Source organism: Saccostrea cucullata, unplaced genomic scaffold, assembly GCF_032062105.1.
Source record: "Saccostrea cucullata isolate Sc308-1 unplaced genomic scaffold, CSIRO_AGI_Scuc_v1 ctg468, whole genome shotgun sequence".
Taxonomy (NCBI): Eukaryota; Metazoa; Mollusca; class Bivalvia; order Ostreida; family Ostreidae; genus Saccostrea; species Saccostrea cuccullata.
In genome coordinates, this window is record NW_026926068.1 from 868883 (window position 1) to 875925 (window position 7043).

Genomic DNA, 7043 nt, shown 5'->3' on the forward strand with positions numbered 1-7043 from the left:
TATTTATTTATTCTTTTCCTTCTACACTTTAATATTTCTTTAAATGATGAAAAGGAAAGGGATAAAACCTTCAAATTCTTTTTTCGGTGTAAGTTATCTTATTTTAGTTAACAAAACAAAAAAGAAATTCGGAATAGCTCAGTAGTTTCTTTCAAAAGTAAAGATAAAAAGCGAGGATTTCCGAAAAATGACAATTTTCTATAATAGAGATCAGCTTCATTGATAAAAGTCTTTACGAAATATACTGCTGTATATAATACGTCATTAATAAGAACATCTCTGCAATATTAATATTTGACACATTCGTAAAGATGGACTTTCTTTTCATTTCATAGCAACAGTTGTCTAAAAATAAATACCATTGAGTATTAAGAAAATATAGATTCTGGCACTGTTTTAGACATTATGGATAGAAAATTTTAATACATTTTATTAGAAACATAACGTGACTATCAAACATAAGAAAAAAAATGACTGAAATTTAAAATGTTTCTTAATATTTTATGAATATTAATAATTTTATAATAATTTTATCAATTTTATTTCTATTTACACTACAAAAATAAACCCTTGATTCGTCTTAGTACATGAGCTAAATTATAATAAGGACAACATAGGGTACGACACTTTTTAGCACCTGTTTCTGGATGTCTTCCAGAATGATGCAACGGTCTGGACTATCAATAAGAACCTCCTGTCACCTCTACCACTAAATGAGTATTTTTTTTTAGTTTTAAAATACATAGATGTCAAAGAGAAGTCATAAAAAGGCCAATTGTTATGCATGTTTTCATTGGTTTTATAGCACATTTTGTTTCAGAAAACACAAAACCAAAGCTTGAATATATATCAAATTTATATATTTCATACACTAATATCAGATGCAATAAAAAAAATCTCAGATAGACAAGGTTTTGTTCTATGTTTTCCGAAGAGATAAGTCCTTCAAATTGAAATATGACGAAATTCCAACAGAATTGGGAAAATTTGGGATAATGTCCTACTTTTGCATCCTTCAGTAGCTTGAGTGTAAGCACTGAATGCAATATATATATATATATATAATTAGTGCTGGTTTTAAAGCAAGCAGCATTTTAAGTTCCTATTACTAAAAACTATTAAAAGTTTACTAGTGTTCTGATTTTTACATCAAATAGGGGACCAGATTTGGCTGTCACCCTATCTTGTCTTTTCCATATACTGGAAACTTCATTAAGAAAATTACAAACATGTTGCTATAAACAATAATTTAGCAACAGGAATAGTTGTATAGACAACACTTTACATATTATCTAAAGTAGGCTCATGGTTCTTTTTTAGCAACGATTGTCTAGAAATTAATTTTCTTTTATGTAAATTCGCACTATTTGAGATATCATTTATGGAAAAATTGCTATAAGAATGGTGAAAACGAAATGGAAAATGGCGATAACGAATAATATTCAAGCTCAAAGTCCATTTGGACTATGCACATTCGGAGGAGAGCAAACATAGACCTCCAAAAAAAATCAACAGTGGGATCAAGTGTCATAAAGGAGTGAGCATCCCCTGTCGAGTGATCACACCAGCCTTGTGCTCTTTGTCATGATAAAACCCAGAAAAAATCTGTAAACAATTTATTGTGTAGATAGCAGCCTAACAATTAGAATAAAAAAGTCAATCAGCGTTTGACTTAAAAAACAGGTTGTTTTTGCCGAAAAGGTCATTTTATCGCCCATTAAAATTGGGATACTTCAAATGAGACTGTACATATGCTTGTTTCATAAACTTATTTGTCAATTGCTTGCCTCGTTTTCAAAAAAAATTCAAAGGTAAAGTATGTTACTACGTATCGAATTAACTGTGAGATAAAAACCGTATATGCAGGTGATAAGGGTATATATACATATGTTCATGTACATATATACATGTATATTGCGATATAAGTAAGTGAAGTTGACAATTGAAAATTTGAAATGTTTTCCTAGTAAAAATCATGTGACTGACTAGTATATATACGAGTAACCATTAAATGACAAGCATAAACACAATGAGTATTATCAATTCTTTGAATATATCTGAAATATTGAAAATCAATGAGGATTTCCAGTTCTATTTATAGCAACACAAATTCTACAAAAGGCAAGAGGGCTTCAATAATAATATGAGAAAACCCTTAAAGCCCATCCTAAAAATTGTATCAATTATTGCCAAGCATACAGCTGTATAATTATATGTTCATTTTGAAGGCATATTATAGAAAGCTTTATATTTGCTAAGACTTTTTCTAGCAAAAAAGGACATTGTTCCTAACACTCAGAGACATATTTATATTTAAGCATTTGATACTAAAATTAGATATAGGAACCCGCCTCAACCATTGTTCATTCCAGCAAGTGGTGTCCAGCTATTGCCCTTAACAACTCAAATTTTATTATTTACCTCCTTATTATGCAGCAATTGCTATCTAAAGAGTGCCTGAAAAAGTGCCGTAACTTTTCCCCTCATATTCTGAGACAGATCTATAATTAAACACTTAATACTAAAAATAGAAATAGGAACCCCCTCAACCAATGTCTGCACCAGCAAGTGGTGTCCAGCTATTGTCACTAACATCTTAAATATTACGATTTACATCCTATTTAGGCAGCAATAACATTTAAAACTTTGCCTAAATTTGATTTTTTACATTTTTCTAAAATATATCTATTTATAGATACATGTACATGTTACTAAAAGTTCATAATATCAAATGATCCAATAATTTTTGTTAAGACTGTATTAGATACTAAAAAGTATCAATTAACATTTCATCAATTTTCATGTTTTCATTTAGTCAAAAGGGGCCACAAATGGCCGAATTCAATGAATCCGTCTCCATGGCAAACGAGTGCACTTATGGAACTTCCGACACCATATTTACCAGTTTTGTACCAAGACAAACCTTTGGTGAAAAGTTTATCAAAATCCGAGACATGTCGTTTCCAAGCCCTATAGTAAATTTGTATTAATATTGGTAAAGTTCAACACTATATATTTAGCCGGGCTTATTGCTTAAAGAGCAAATGCCAGGTTAAGTCATCCTGTTCAAGACAGGAAGTCAACCAGTTAGTCGCCATTTTAAAGTTACGTGTCAAAATATAGTTCTTACTCTCAACCTATTTAGAGATAATACAAACGCTAAATAAAACAACAAAAATCAAACAAAGACTTATCTAAATAAATAAAAATTAGTAGTAATGTCATTAAAAACTTCAGTCTTAAGTAAAAGAACATAGTTCATTTGCGTAAGGATTTTTGATGATAAGTGTCATAGTAGTTCTCTACACATCAGAAGAAAAGAAGGAGAGGGAACCAGACTAGCCTGTTTGTTTACATTCACCTGCAGTACCAGATAAATTCTGATTTCGACAAAATCGGACCATCGTATTAGGATCGAAAACTCACTGTCTTATCATTTATATTGATAGTTTCATCAGAATTTTTAATCTGTTAGTTTTGTTATTTATATATTAATACAATATAAAAATATGATTTATGTAAGAAATTCGTTCTACTCTGTGAATGAGCCCGGCTCTCTGTATTTCTGAGTACTTTGATTTACATTTACCAAGTCATCATTTCTAGACAAAAATAATAAAATCTGTAAAAGATTGTATGTCAATAGTGTATTTATTTCCTTTGTTGCTATGGAAAATTTTCTGCTGCTATGCAATTTGCAAAATATTCCTGGATTCATAAAGAAGTTCCTTTTTAAAATTTTTCACGTATCAAGAATTTATCGAGTTGGATGCTCTTTCTAATTTATTTTAACCTGTTACAGTGTAACTGACTTTGATTTTTTCCCCCAAAGCCATTAATTTATTTAACCAGAAGTTGATTTTAACGGACCAAACGTAAATTTTTCAAATTTAACTTTTTTCCACCTCAAAATAAGATATTTATCAAACTAAGTTAAAAAATTGTACATATGTTATGTAGATCTCACTTCCTCACAATGGAATAACTAACTCTGTTTAAAGTTAAAAAAAAAATAAGAATTAAAATTGAAGAGGAGTTATCCTGTATTTTACCTCACAAATGTACCAGAATTTGACCAAAACTGTAGTAATCTTCCGAAGGAATTAAAAAAAATGTTGATACATTAACCATGGCAATATTATTCAGAAATTAATAATTGTAAGAATTGTTGTAGCCTGTTGTATGAAATGTTTTGTTTAAATATGATTCAAACTGATGAATGGGTTGTATTTTTTTTTAGGTAAACACACCAAGGAAAAACTGGATAAGTGTCCTTTTTTCTAAGCATTCTATTTTTCTAGATAACGCGTTTTTTACCAAGTTTTGTTTACTTCTCCACGTGCCCCAGTGCTAAAAATAGCGCCACGCGACGTCACATAACAACGGGAAGTAACTCTAAAAATAAGACGGCGATTGACACTTCCTATGCACATTTAAATATTGAAAACGATAATAAAGTTAAAGCTTAACAAACAAATTCAAAGAATTGTGGTCCCCCGCTTTCGGTGTCTTTGTCAGTGAGATGTCATTTTGTATGACACATTGTGTGTAATATGAACATCCTATCATATGTCATTTATTTAGAAAGTTACATTGAAGTTGAATTTTTTTGAAGGATGAAAACCCTAATCCTTACCGTTAAAAAGTTATGGTCAAAGTAAAAAGTTTTTTTTTTTAAATAAGTCAACTCCAAGGTCAAGATCAAAGGGTCGAAGTTGTTGATATCCAATGTAAGATTTTCTCACAAGGATTATATATGTGAAGTATGAAAGCCCTAGTCCTAACCGTTCAAAAGTTATGGTCAAGGTTATAGATTTTTCCATAAATACGTAACTCTTTAAGGTCAAGGTCAAAAGGTCAAAGTTGTTGATATAAAATGAACGGACTTGCCACAAAGAATACATATATGAAATATAAAAGTCATAGTATCTACCGTTCAAAAGTTGTGACCAAAGTTAAAGTTTTTTTAAAAAGTAGTTAAAACTCCAAGGTCAAGGTCAAAAGGTCAAACTTGTTGGTATCCAATGAAAGGTCTTCTCAAAAGGATTACATATGTGAAGTATGAAAGCCCTAGCCCTCACTGTTCAAAAGTTATGGTCAAAGTTTAAGTTTTTTCATTAGTACGTAAATCTCCAAGTTCAGGTTAAAAGGTCAAGGTTGTTGGTATCCAATAAAATGTCTTGCCACCAGGAAAACATATGTGAAATAAAAAGTTCCTAGTATCTACTGTTAAAAAGTTGTGACCAAAGTTAAAGTTTTTTTTTAAAAATAGTTAAAACTCCAGGGTCAAGGTCAAAGGGTCAAAGTTCTTGGAATCCAATGAAAGGTCTTCTCACAAGGATTACATATGTGAAGTACGAAAGGCTTACATGTAGTCTTCACCGTTCAAAAGTTATGGTCAAGGTTAAATGTTTTCCATATGTACATAAATCTCCAAGGTCAAGGTCAAAAGGTCAAGGTTGTTGGTATCCAATGAAATGTCTTGCCACAAGGAATACATATGTGAAATATAAAAGTCCTGGTATCTACTGTTAAAACGTTGTGACCAAGGTAAAAGTTTTTTAAAAGTAGTTAAAACTCCAGGGTCAAGGTCAAAGGGTCAAAGTTCTTGGTATCCAATGAAAGGTCTTCTCACAGGGATTACATATGTGAAGTTCGAAAGCCTTAGTCCTCACCGTTCAAAAGTTATGGTCAAGGTTAAAGTTTTTTCGTAAGTACGTAAATCTCCAAGGTCAAGGTCAAGAGGTCAAGGTTGTTGTTATCCAATGAAAGGTCTTGTCACAAACAATATATATGTGAAATATGAAAATCCTAGTACCTACTATTCAAAAGTTATGGCCAAAGTAAAAGTTTGGAATTTTTGTGTAAAAGTGGGTCAAACTCCAAGGTCAAGGTCAAAAGGTCAAATTTGGTCGCACCCAAAGAAAGGTCTTGTCACAAGGAATACACATGTGAAATATGAAAGTCATAGCTCCACTAAATCAAAAGTTATGGGCTAGGTTAAAGTTTTGTGACGGACAGACTGACAGACTGACAGACTGACGGACAGACGAATGAGATTTAATGTCCCCTCGCTTTCGCGAAAGCGGGGGACAAAAACATACCATGGGAAATTGATTAAATACGGCGGAATATGAATTTTTTATAGAGTATTTTTGGGCTAATATCATCAAGATTGTCGACGTTAAAAAAAACTATTTAGTTTCGACTGCCCTGGCTCGGATGCGTGTCTACTACCTACGAGACATCGTTACTATGTCTTTGAATTCTTGTAAATCTTTAGACTTTTTATTATCATGTAGTGAACTGAACACAGTTAGAATTCAACAAAATAACGTGTAATACAAAAATACAGAGCCCCGTTAACAGTATTTTAATTATTGAATTCACCAAAAAGACCAAATTCCCATAAGACATTGCTTTTAAAACACACTTTGGTTATCATTGTTTTCTACATGCTAATTCCTGAGAGACAACTGAAAACAAACTAACGTTTCAACATTTATTACATTAATAATAAGAATTGGTGGATGTTGGCCGCATTAACATTTTTTGTGGGGAAACTGGGGAGCCGTCCAGTGCACCAGTTTAACTTTATATGAAAGGGACACACTTGGTGCCTGCGTGAACATCAGTGCCCAAGCCTGAACGATCACCAGCGTTCTAAGGAGGCAGGCATGACCTGCCCTTCTCACCCTGTCTCCTGCAGTGCTACCTGGTTTAACATTTGCATGAGGGAGGCATACACAAGCCTAATTGTTACATGCACCAGTCTGTAGCATCCCCTCACTCAGGTGAGGTGGATGTGGCCCCAGCCATACCCGGTGTGGGCCCCACTATGCCAAAAACATTAGAATACTGACAACAGTTAACTGTGTCCTGACTTTTAAATTTTAATTTAATTTACACTTTAAATTAAATCCTGTATTTAAACCCCTTGCTTTGGGAGCAAGTGGGGGGAGACATCCAGGTTTTGGAGCAGAAAGTGTCAACACCTACCACTGCGGACTCCTCAGTCCCCAGCCCCCCAAAAATACATGCGA